The sequence below is a fragment of the Delphinus delphis genome, chromosome 7, assembly GCF_949987515.2.
Source record: "Delphinus delphis chromosome 7, mDelDel1.2, whole genome shotgun sequence".
In the NCBI taxonomy this organism is placed as follows: Eukaryota; Metazoa; Chordata; class Mammalia; order Artiodactyla; family Delphinidae; genus Delphinus; species Delphinus delphis.
The window spans coordinates 17,396,956-17,410,726 of NC_082689.1; positions in this window are offsets into that span (position 1 = coordinate 17,396,956).

Consider the following 13,771-nt stretch of genomic DNA (forward strand, 5'->3'; position numbering starts at 1 on the left):
AATGATTTCCACTATCTTAGAGTTTCAAGATCCTATCATTTTTATTTGAATTTTGCAAGTGCTCATTTCAGAGTACTGTGTAGCATTAAACAATTAAAGTAATTAAAAAATTAAAAATTTTACTAAGAAATTGGGGGGAAGGTCACCTGTTGAGATCATTGATGGCACACTATGATATTGGGATCCCTGGAATTTCAAATTACTTATTAAAATTAGAACTTCTTTAAGAATTTATTGCAATACAATTTGTCTATTTAAATACTAACTCCTATCTATAGATGGTGGAATACACTTTAAAGATGACTTCTATCACACTGATTAACATACTTCTTGCCATAATTACCCAGCCCAGAACACACAGGATTTTTTAAATTAATAATGAATGGTGTTTCTCCTTCTGAGTAAGTCTGCTGGAGAGTGCGTTGCAGTGTAGCTGTAGCAGTGACTCTGCTCATGAACTCTCTGAGTGCCCCCAGGCTCATCCTTCAGCCTCTTCTCTTCTCGATCTCTACTCACTCCCTTAATGACACCATCCAGTCTCGTAGTACTAAATACCAATTCTACGTTGAAGATCCTCCAAAGCTGGTCTTCTGCCAAGACCTCTCCTTGACTCACATCAAACTGCCTTCTTAAAACTTCCACTTGGGTGATCAATAATAGTCTCAAACTTGGCACATACAGAGCTAAATTCCTGAGCTCCTGTCTAAATGCACTCTTCCTCATCGTGTCCCCCTCAGTGAGTGACAGTTGAATCCTTACAGATTCTCAAGACCAACACTTTGAGTAGTGATTCTCAGTCCCTCTCTTTCTCTCACACTCCACTTAGAATACATTAAGAAAATCCTCTGATATTTGACCACTTCTCACGATCTATCTGCTACCCAGACCAGCAACATCTCTAGCCTGGATTATTGCAATGACCTTCAAGGGATCTCCTTGATTTCATCCTTGTCCTCCTATATCCTATAAAAGAACAGCCAGAGTGATCTTGTTATAAAAATGGCAAATTATGGCCATTTTCTGCTCAAAACCCCCAGTGGCTTTCCTCTTACTTATAGCAAGTGCAAATGTCCTTACAATGGCCTCCAAAGCATTAGAAAATGGACTTTCTATCACCTTTTATATCTCAACCACAATAGTGCTTCCAGTAGACTATAATGTGAACCACAGGAAAGTCACAAGTGCAATCTTAAATTTTCTTGTAGCCACATTTTAAAAAAATGAAAAGAAACAGATGAAATTAATTTTAATAATATATTTCATTTGACACAGTGTATCCAAAATACAGTCAACCCTCCATATCTTCAGGTTCTGTAAATGCGGATTCAACCAACCACAGATGAAAGATATGTGGGGAAGAAAAGTTCCAGACATCTCCAAAAAGCAGAACTTAAATTTTCTGTATGCTGGCAGCTGTCTACATAGCATTTACATTGTATTTACAACTATTTACATAGCATTTACATTGTATTAGCTATTATAAGTAATCTAGAGATGATTTAAAGTATATGGGGGGATGTGGATAGGTCACATGAAAATCCTAGGCCATTTCATAAAAGGGACTTGAGCATCCCAGGATTTTGGTATCCTCAGGGGTCCTGGAACCAATCCCCTATGGATACCAAAATGACTGTATTATCTTTTCAATTAAAAATTACACAGGAGGGCTTCCCTGGTGGCGCAGTGGTTGAGAGTCCACCTGCCAATGCAGGGGACACGGGTTCGTGCCCCGGTCCGGGAAGATCCCACATGCCGTGGAGCGGCTGGGCCCGTGAGCCATGGCCGCTGAGCCTGCGCGTCCGGAGCCTGTGCTCCACAACGGGAGAGGCCACAACAGTGAGAGGCCCGCGTACCGCAAAAAAAAAAAAAAAAAAAAAAAATTACACAGGAGATATTTTATATTCCTCTTTTCATACAACCTCTAAAATCCACTGTGTATTTTATGTTTACAATTAACCTCAATTCAGATTAGCTACATTTTAAGTGTCTAATAGTCACATGTGGCAAATGGCTATCCTATTATTAAGTGCAGTTCTACAACTTTTCTTCTTATTCACTGTGCTTCCAGTTCACTTTGCATGCTCATGTTCCTAAGGTATTTGTCTCAGTCACTCCCCTTATTATATAGCCTCAGAGACTTTAATTTCAAGAAACAAAATCCTGCATGTCTGAAGGAGGGCAAGGTTTGGGCAGGGTGGCCACAGTGGATGGTGGAAAGGGCTTACAGGCAAGTTTTCCAACAACAGCTCATGGGCCAAAAGCCTGATTATCCCCTTAGACTGGATGGAGACGGGTGATGGTAAAAGTACAGTGAGAATAAGATCTGTTATGGCAATGAAGTCTCGACACAACCATAAGAAGAACTGGGGGGAGATTCTAGAGTATTGTCAACATTGTTTATGGTTCATGCTATCAGGAATGCCAATTAATTAAAAACCACTTGAGTACTTCTAATTAAAAACCACTTGAGTACTTCTATTTGGTTTTTTTTTAATTGTTATTGGAGTATAGTTGCTTTACAATGTTGTGTTAGTTTCCACTGTAGAGCAACGTGAATCAGCTATATGTATAGATATATCCCCTCTTTTTCGGATTTCCTTCCCATTTAGGTCACCACAGAGCACTGAGTAGAGTTCCCTGTGCTATACAGTAGGTTCTCATTAGCTATTTATTTTATACATAGTATCAATAGTGTATATACGTCAGTCCTAATCTCCCAATTCGTCCCACCACCACCCCTTTTCCCCCTTGATATCCATACATTTGTTCTCTATGTGTGCGTCTCTATTTCCGCTTTGTAAGTAAGGTAGTCTATATCAATGTTTTCAGATTCCACATATATGCGTTAATAGATGATATTTGTTTTCTCTTTCTGACTTACTTCACACTGTATGACAGTCTTGTAGAGATGTGGATGGACCTAGAGCACTTCTGTTTTGGTGCAAGGAAAATAGGGAGCTTGGAAGTACTGTCTGTGACAGGCCTTGGGTGGAATGGAACATTTAAGAAATGGAGCAAGAGAAAACTGTGGAAAAGATAGGGAAGCAAACAGATTCTTGAGTGAAAAGGAAGCCTGGAGGGCCAAGAAAACAGAAATCTGGGTAAAGAACAGAAAATAAACCTCATCTGGGTTGGAAGTGGGGAGTAGAAAAGAAGAACATTGTATGAGATGTCATGTCAGGTCCATGAAGAGTTTCATGGAGGAGATGTATTAAAATGAACTGATCTGTGAGAATAATTGAGTTGTTTAAGAGCTTGCAACTAAGTAAAAGAAAGGGGGGAAAACAACCTTTATTGGATATCTTCTCTGTGATAGATACACTTGCATAGAATATTCCCTTTTATCTTCACAATAGCACAACAAAGTAGGTGGTATTCATGTTATCTTCCAGATGAGGAACCAGTCTCAGAAAGACTGAACACCTTGCCCAGCGCCTTAGTCCACTGGGACTGTTATAACAGAATACCATAGACTGGGTGGCTTATAAACAACAGAAACATTTCTCACAGTTCCAGAGGTTGGGAAGTCCAAGATCAAGGTGCCATGATCTAATCGCTTCCCAAAGGCCCACCTCCAAATACCAACACGTTGGGGATTAATTTTCAACACGTGAATTTTGAAGGGACACAAACATTCAGTCTCTAGCACCCAGGATCACATAGCAATTAAGTGATGAACCCAGAAAAAGAATAAGGTGTGCATCGAACCCTTGATCTTGTATTTATGCTATGGCTATACCCCTCACTCCCTGTCCTTGTGAGAATAATTTACTTTTCCAGATGAATACCCACACTGGAAGTGTTTCCTCATCTCTAAAGCCTTGTCTGTTCACCTTTTTTTATACTCATTACTATGTTTGAGGTAGGCAATCAATAAAGATTTAGCAAATAAGTGAGAAAAAAAACCTTGTGCACAGATATATGTACATTCATTCTACATCTTCTTTGTCCAAACTACAAAATATGATGCTAAGAGCCTGTAAATATAAACAATATTCATAACCACAAAAAGTATAGCAATTCAGGAATTGTGACCTCTTAAAGACAGTGTCCCCTCAAAGGGCACTGTGTGCTAATCAGCAAAGTGACATCTGTGGATTCTGAACAAATTGAACATTTGCATAAAAAACGTTTCTAATTTTTGTATTATTAAGATTTTATAAGATATGTAATGATTCTTTGGTGTACTTTGTTAAATGCTCATTATAAAATCTGCAAAAAAAGATTAAAATAAATCTCAGATGTCAACACAATCTCCTGGGCAATTCTTCACTAGTCCAAATGATGCCATCTATGACTGCATTATCTATGAAGCTGAGAATGCGTAATGAAGCCCATCTATTGTGACAGAACCTGGACTGTGCTGAAAGACTTCTTCTCTCTTCCCAGCCAAGGACTATATCCACCCACGCCTGCAGAGAGAGCCTGGCTTTTATAGTTAAGGGCAACAGTGAGAAGGGCCGGTGTAGTCTCCGGGCCGGAAGATTTCAAATTTAAAACAATCCTTGGATGGTATGCACAACCTTCATGGGTTCACATCATCTGCAGGCAAGCAGGGATCTTCGTCCATACTGTTCACTCTTATTTCTCAGGACAGTACCTGGTACATAAGACCTCAAAATATATACAAACATAAATGTGCATAGGTAAATACTTACATCTACACAAATATGTATGCATATGTATGCTAATATCATTAAAATAAATATTAAAATTTTGTTTATGTCACCAAAAGTCATCCCACTAACTGAGCTTTATGTGTGTCATTCTTTGGGAAACATTGAACAGGATGATTTCTAATCCCATTTTCAGGTCCTATATTCAGTGACTTGTTGATTCTGTTACTTTCAGCCTCCTACTATGGTTTCAGATGTCTCTAAATAGCATTCCAGTTATTTGTGTTTTCACCTATAATTATTTTCTCAACAAGGATTTTTTTAAATCCCTATGTAGTTTTTCAAGATAAAAAAACCCAGCGTTTGAAATGTAATTTTTCTTTCCCTGTCTGAAAAATTCTGTAATGTGTCCTTAGAAACAAGTAAAGATGCAAATATGTCATTTGCATTATGGAGGCAGAATGATTCGACCATAGCAGAAAGAACATTAGTTTTAGTTCGCTACTAACCCTCTGAGTGAATCTGGGAAAAGATTTTTGTTGGTGGTGGTACGTTTGTTTGTTTGTTTTCCTAGTCCCTGGTGGCTCATAAGTACATTTAGAGAATTGGTTCTTGGGTGAACCCTAGCATTTTTTTTTTTTCAAACTTTGAGTTTGCAGGATCCTAGGAAACTTATGCTAACCAAATGCATGTTGCCAGATGTCTTTAAAAAGCACAGCTAGAGATTGACAATGGATCTGACTGCAAGGCACACTGGCAGAGTACGGCAGGCTCCACCTCTTCCTTGATGTGTGAATGCACCTATACAGTTAAGAGCAAACCTTGACGAATACACTGTATGATTAAGAGTGCAGGCGGGTAAGTCCTGCTCCGATCACATGATAGCTATGGGGTCTAAAAGTCACTTTATCTCTTCAGTCTATCATAGAACAGAGAAATAAGACCTACTCTCATAATATTGAGAGCAATGTAAAGCGTCTGCAACCATCCCCTGAACATTGCAGAGCCCAATTGATAGCTTTTACCAGTGTCCTTATCAGAGAGCATCTAAAGTCAAAGGATAGAACAGAATCTGCAGGGAATCCACAGGAATAGAGACTTACTCAAAGGAGAGAACTGGTCCAAGTTAATCAAACGGCTATGTACGTCCTCTTCAGACTAAATCGTTGTTGAAATTTGCTTAGAGTTACATTATCGTTCACAAGATCTGAAGCCCAAGTAGTTGTTTTTATGCCAGTTCAGGTGGTAGATAAATGGAGGACTTTGAATCCAACAGATTCACAGATAATTCCATTGGTCTTCAACATCCATGTTGTCTTCTCTGCAAAGGAAAGCGTTTGGCGACAAAGGGTACACTTGGTTCCACATTAAGAAAACTATCCATATTCCAGTTTATTTCCTAAATAAAGAGCATGGTTTCTTTGGTATAATCATGGTCTCAGATGCAAATCCTGTTTCAGAGGCTGAATGGGCTGTTTCCCTACTGCCGGGTTACATGCCTCTAAGCATGTCGACAATTTCATTATATGGAGTGCAGTAATCCATATCAACAGCTCATCCCTGTTTTGAATTATGTAATGCAGTATTTTAAAAAGTCAGATATAAGCAAACTTATCTGCTTCTAGTTCTTCAGGGATCGGACTAGGTCCAAAATTAAGCAAGATGCAGAGCTGCGTCTTAAATTTAAACACTTCCTAAAATTGTCTTTTCAACAAAATGAGGCGACCTAAAAGATTAAAATCCCTCTCCTTTTCTTCCTAAAAAAAAGAAAAAGAAAACAAAAATACATAACTACATTCTAATTTAAAACTCTAATTGAGTGCTCTTGTATTCGTAAAATGTTCCACTTTCCTTTAGGGACAATAATCTTATGTTACACAAGCTGTCTAATCATTTAAAGGCAAGGCTTCTTCAAGCCATATGCCTTTGTTGCAAAGCAAATGAGAACGTACAATCCTATCTTTTTTTCCTAAGTGCATCTCAGTTATGTACTTATAAAAGCAACAATCAAATACTCAGGCTGAAAAAAGATACCTTCTTGACTGGAGCAAGTCTAAAGGCAACTTAGTTAGGCCGATCTATAATTTTTAAAGCAGTAGTCCTCTTGATCTATATCCAAATATTGGTAAAAACAAAAACAGAAACAAAAAAACAGACAAACAACAAAATCCATGGCACTCATGATTAAAGAACAGATAAACATGGTTAGGGAAGTAGAAAAGTGAATGGTTGAACACACTGGCTTTGGAATCTGGGAGACCCACGTTTGATCTCAGGTGAGTAATCTCTGAGCCTCACTATCTATAAAAACAGGGGTAATAACAATATTTCTCAAAAGGCTGGAGTGAGGATTCATGAAATAATACATATAAGTACTTTGAACAATTCAGACAAAGTAATCAATAGAAAGTCAATACAACCATCATTGGTATGATCAGGAAATAATTTTGCAAGCATGAAATATACTACATTTAATCTTCTCCTTCTCTCCTTTTTCTTCTCTTGTCAAAGGTGTAAAGGGAGAAGGAGAAGGAATGTTCCAGGTCCTCACATAGATTATCTCAACTATTCACCATAGCATCCATCTGGGGTAAGAAGTATTCTGTCCATTTTAGTGATAAGGAAACTGAGGCTCAGAGAGAGAGAATGAGAGTAAGAATTCTGCTGAAAGTCATCTGACCATAAAGAGGGGGAGACAGCCTGAAACCAGGTCTCCAACTGCCCTGCCCATACTTATGACAAAAAGTTCATGTGCACACACAAACACACACACATACACACACACCATCTTCTGAGACAATTTGGGGATTTGTTTGGGGATTACACAACTCAAGCACAGTAAACCTCCAGACAGTCTTGTGAGATTGTATCCTTATCCCTATTTCATAAATGAAGAAATTGAAGGTCAGAGCATAAGTAGTGTGAACAGTCAAAAGCTAGTAAGTGGTGGATTTGGAATTAAAACAGGCTTTGTTGATGCCGAAGTCCATATTATTTCTCTACTGGGGCAGCTTCTGGTGAAAAGCATAGGTTTTTTTAATAGAAATCCTTCATTAAAATGCAAAAAACCTTCACTTTTTAGTCTCAAGTTATATAAGATCTTACCTTCTCTTCGAAAATGAGCTGCCTCGTGGTGAAATTTTTCTCGCTGAATAAAAGCGATGAGAACTGGCTCTCTTTGAGCTGGGTGAAAAGGATGAATATGGGCATCCTGCTGGCTTATTTCTCGTGTATTAAGGCATCCAACAAAGGGGAAAGGTCCTATTTGATTTCAGCAGAATGTGGAATCCATGCCGCTCATTTGTAAGTTTCCTTCCTGTAGCAGCTCTCTTCCATGCAGCGAGGTCATGGTGTCGTGGCTCCAAATGCTCACGACCTTCAAGGTGAACTTTAATATCCCACATATTTCAACTAGGGAATTTCAAATGAAGCCTGCTCTTGGCTTTGTGTTTCCAAGCAGCTCACAGATCTTCGTCTGAAAGCACTGGGTATAGCAATGAGCTCACAATGGTATCTCAATAAATGCCGGCAGAACCAAAGAGTAAGCCAGGAGCTTCTTTGGTTGACATTCTAACGGAGTGAGAAATACTGCCTAAAAGTCTACCCCTTGGAACACCTTCAAGGAACCATGGCTGGGATTCTATTGCCTGAAAAAAAGTTCAATCACAAATATCAATTCTCATCAGCTCTTGAACTGGCCAAGTCGGTTAGACCAAAGCCATCTTACAGAGATTTGCATAACTCACAGATTTTTTAAAAACAGGAGTTTTGAGAGGCTAAACTGAGATGAAACTACACAGATTAGCATAAACCCATAAAACTATTAATTTTATCAGAATAAGCGATCCATTAGGAGTACAAAAAGGAAAAAAGCCAAAATGAGCTAAATATCCAAACATGAATTGTCTTTTGAAAGTTCTAGTCTGAATATATAGCTCCTACTCCTTTGCAAATATAAAGATTTTCACACTGAAAATTATCATTTTGATTTTTTAAAGGCTGTGCCTAAAGGTCTTAACTAAAAAGCATTATCTTGCTTCTAAAATTAAAGCTTGTCATAGGAAACAAAGCCAATTATACACAGTATGCTGAAAAGTATGTCTTGACCACAAACCAGTTGTTTAAACGGAAGGAATAAAAGTCTTCAAAGTGTCATTTTTCCAATTCCAAATTCCCATTAGAATTCCTAGCAGTTTTGGTTACTTCTTCTCAAAATACCACAAAAACTGCTTGCTTAAATATATGCACAGACACACACCACATCTAGGTATATTGAGAGAGCACAGATGTTCTGAAATGTATAAATAAGAAGCCCTGTGGTACAGAAGAATATTTCAATTTTTAGAAAAGCAAAGGGTACTTCTGAAGCACCACCGTTCAATCTAAACGACCGTGATTTGGGTTTAACAGCCCCTGGCTCAGTTTACATAGTAGGTCACTGCCCTAGTTCTGGTGCTTATTACCAGAGTAGCCCCTGGTCTCTCTTTCCTCCAGATGGTCCGCCAGCCTGCTGCAAGAGATGCAGCTCCTAAGATGTGATTTGCTAATAGGCAAGTTGCTTATGGTGGCCCTCACCTCAAAAGATTTCCATGAGTCTCTCTTATTGGCAGAAGTATGAAGTATGTCCCATCTCTATTTTGTGGCACTTGTGGACCTTGAAAAGACTACTAACAGTGTATCTCGGTCTCCTTCAAACCATACATTGCCTAGAAAACCAGGCAGTGTGCCCTGATGAGAGTTGTGTTGTGTCAATCCCAGAGATACCTCCAGTGGTCCCCACTGCTGCCCTGGGGACATAGATTGTGATTATTTTGTTGAATGTGGGAGCCAAAGCTTACAGTCTGTGGCTGGAAGTATTCCATCTGTATTTCATTAATTTATAGGAATCATCTATGGAGCTGTTAAAAATATGGGTTCCCAAGTTCTGACTCCTCTCCCCAAAAGTTCTGACTTGTGAAGTCTTGGATGAGAGCCAGGAACCTGCATTTTGGAGAGTCCCCAGTCATTCCAATTCAACCCAGCAGTAAATCCACATTTGGAATCACTCATCATTTATTCTCTTCATTTTACAGATATAAACATTGAAACCCAGAGTAGTAAAGTGATTTGCCAGTGAGCACGCAGGAAATTGCTGTAAACCAGAACTGGAACCCAGGTCTCCCAACTTCTAGTTTCTCCCCTTCCTGTGAGGCTGCTTACATTAGAGCAACAGCGGTTCTCAGGCAGCATCTCAGTGTAGCTTCCTATAGCTCTTCATTGATTCCACAAGGAATCTGTCACTGCAAATGCACGTTTTTATGAGGAGAAAATTTCACAGAAAAGCCTAACACAGGTCAATGTAAGAAAGTCATTTCGCAAAAGGCATTTTTCTTCTGGCTTATCTAATTCATCAATGTGATCTACCTCATTTACACTGTTTGTACAGTGGGAATAGAACAAGCTCTAACTGAATGGTCTGTTAGCGTTATCTAGCATGGACCAAGATAAGAAATTCACTCTCACCACTCCAACTACTCTATGATAGATTTCCTGTAAATAACAATAGATGTCTGCATTTCTGTTATAGCATTAGCATCAAAGAGAAAATGGAAAAATCAGATCGTCAGTTCATAATTTAGCATCCTCCTGAGAAAAGTTTATGCATGTCTTATAAATGCCTCACAAGTTGACATTTGTGTTTTGGGCCAGCTGAGATACATTTACTCTTAACTTGCGCTGAAATGTATACTTAGAAATGAATTTGATCCACCTGGTATGAGATTCTTTGGCTAAACTTCCTGAAAAAAAAAAAACTTGACATCTTTGATAGATTCATTAATTCATTCTGGATGAAACTACATAGTTTTATTTGCTCAAACAGAAACTTCTTAAATACTCCTCTGCTTGACTTAACTAATTTTATGTAGTTCCATTTACTTCCATGAAATAGTGTAAGTACCAGGGGAATTGGATTCATGGTCTATTTCACAATAAGAAAATGTGCTCAGTATGGGAAAAAGTCTTTAAAGGCATTTCCAGCACTGGATTATAAAATTATCGCTTTTCTCACAAATAGGTCAACTTATTCTAGTAAGACTTAATTATTCATTCATCCATCCAACAAATATATATTGAGCCCTCACTATGGGCTAGAAACTGCTGGACACTGGGATATAACAATGAGGAAAAACACATTTCCTTTGCTCGCTTCCAAGGGGACGTAAACATTAATCATATAATCACACAGAAGTCCATCATACTAGGGGAGTGCAGATTGGATTGGGGTCAGTGAAGCCAGAGAAAGCTTCCGAGAGGCACCAAAAACCCAGTTGAGACTAGAGGGGTAAGTAGTTTCTAACTAAGAAGAGAAGGGAGAACATGTGTCTGCATGACAGTAGGAACATCATGGCCAAGGAACATACAGTCTAATTCTAAAAAAACATTAAGAGCCCCTGTCTACGCATAAGGTTTTTTTTCGAAGCCAGACTTGAGACTTACACCAACTATCTAGGTGCTTGATCATGTGGTAGTTGTGGTTTATTGAACAAAGTACTTGATGAGAAGGAGAAGACCTGGGGAAGTTGCTTTAATCTCTGCGGTTCTGAGCCTTCACATCTGCAAACTGATGTTAACACAGCCTACTGCCTAGGGTCAAGGGAGGATTAAACAAGATCAGGTGCGTACGGAGATTTATAAACTGAGAAGTAATATACAAAAGTAGAGGATTACAGGGGCTTCCCTGGTGGCGCAGCGGTTGGGAGTCCGCCTGCCGATGCAGGGGACACGGGTTCGTGCCCCGGTCAGGGAAGATCCCACATGCCGCGAAGCGGCTGGGCCCATGAGCTATGGCCGCTGAGCCTGCGCGTCCGGAGCCTGTGCTCCGCAACGGGAGAGGCCAAGACAGTGAGAGGCCCAAGTACCGCAAAAACAAAACAAAACAAAAAAAAAACAGTAGACAATTACAAAAGATTACAGTGACTAATTCTTCAAGTATATAAACTACTCTCTGGTAAAAATGAAATTGGGTATCATTAAGGTAACTCTGTAGCCTGTTACATAGCATGGTGCCATGTCAACTAGGATACCAGTTCTCTGAACCTTAATCTAAAGTCTGTTGAGGACTTACATGAGTGATGAGCCTTACTCAGAATGAGCCTCATCAACAACCTCTCTTCAGCACCAAGGGGCTGTGTAGCGTCTGCCTGGCCCTAACAGCCCATCATCCAAAAGTCAGAGAGCTCTGAGAACACGGCTTTTGCCTGAATCCACCAGGGGTAACCACAAAAATTTCTTGAAGCTCCTCATCCATAAGTCTTTGGACTGACTGGCAAAGTTCTGTTGTTATCCTCACGCAGAATCTCTTCATTCCAGAGTCTTACCCAGGCCACTGTAGGACCCCGGGGAAAATATATTGCACAAGAATGTTTTAACAAAGTTATAGTGTGGTTATACTATTAACATCAAGGAAATTCTTGATTAATTAGTCTAATTAGGAATTGAAAATTTCAAGAAGAGTAGTAGATGGAAGGTAGAAGAAGGGAGTATTGATATGTCCAAAGAGCAGCATGTGGCTTGAGGGGTTTCAGGGAAAGGAGGATGGCCACTATGATCAGGAATTCAATAAAGGGAAATTGGGCTTCCCGGGTGGCTCCGTGGTTAAGAATCCGCCTGCCAATGCAGGGGACACGGGTTCGAGCCCTGACCCAGGAAGATCCCACATGCCGCGGAGCAACTAAGCCCATGTGCCACAACTACTGAGCCTGCGTTCTAAAGCCCACGTGCCACAAGTACTGAGCCTGCGCACCGAGAACCCGTGCTCTGCAACAAGAGAAGCCACGACAATGAGAAGTCTGCTCGCTGCAACGAAGAGCAGCCCCTGCTCGCTGCAACTAGAGAAAGCCTGCGCGCAGCAATGAACACCCGACACAGCCAAAAATAAAAACAAATAAATGAAAATTTAAAAAAATAAAGGAAAATTGCCAAATCATTGCTGCAGTTATAATAGCTTAGTCCAGATAGGGTGAACAGATCATTTGGTGAAAACAGATGCTTAAATTGGTACAGAGAGTTAGGAATGCTTCTTGGTGGAAAGAAGGCATTTCTGCCCTTGTTTATTTTCTCTAGGAGCCACATTACTGCACTCAGAAAGTGTTTTCTTTTAGGAATCAGAGTAACAAAGCTTAACTTCTACAAAAATTTCAGTCACAAGAGGAGTAGCGCTGCCCCCTGTCTTACGAGACACCTATGCCTCCAGGGGGAACCAGCCATTGATTAGACAGAGCAGCACTCCTGCTGGGACGGTCATTCTACGCTGTCCCAGAGGCAGTCAGAACAGTGTACTGATCCATGATCATTGCTAAAGCATCCAAAGAAATGTGGTAGGTGTCTCTTCTCGGTGGGAATGAATGGAAGAAAGAAGCATGGGGTTACCTTTTCTTAGCACAAACTTAAGCTGCATAATCAGGCACAGTTGCATCTCAACCTGATTTTTAAAGCAGTGGTGATTCCAAGACAAAACCAATGCCATGTCTTTCAGTCCCAGGTTGAAGAATATCCAGATTCTTATTAATTCAGTTTTTCCATCATACATGGCCTCCTACAAGTGTGTGTGTGTACGTATGCAAACCTTATATTCAGGCTTCACCATCTTTGTTGGAGGGCCACTGCTTTCAAGTTATCTGTGATATGGTTTCTCATTGTAGCACAGGTCAATCTCCCAGCTATTCTTCAGCAAATTCCAGAATTTCTTAAGTATAGCACCAATATAATGAAGCTAGAACTCTTCATTTCATGGGAAAATTTGGCTATTTCAAAGAATAGGACATTTTTTCCTTTCTGTGAGCAGAGAAGTTTTGAATGGTATTTCCTGATCCCGTATTTGCTATTAACACCGTATTACCTATCCCACTGCTATTAACCTCTGGTGTTTGCTTTCCCAGAAAAAAACTCTGAAGCCCTCTCCCAGTTACTCAGGCTAGAAAATTTAATGTACTCCTTATTTGTGCATTTTTCTCAGTCCTTATTTCCAATTATTTACGATGTCTATCAATTATATATTCAAAGTGGCTCTCCTATCCATTCCTTTCTCCCGATTACTATGCCCGATGTCTTAGTATGGACCCCTTTGATCTCTTTCTGAACTCTTGCAATGGCTTTTTAACAGGATGCCTACCTCT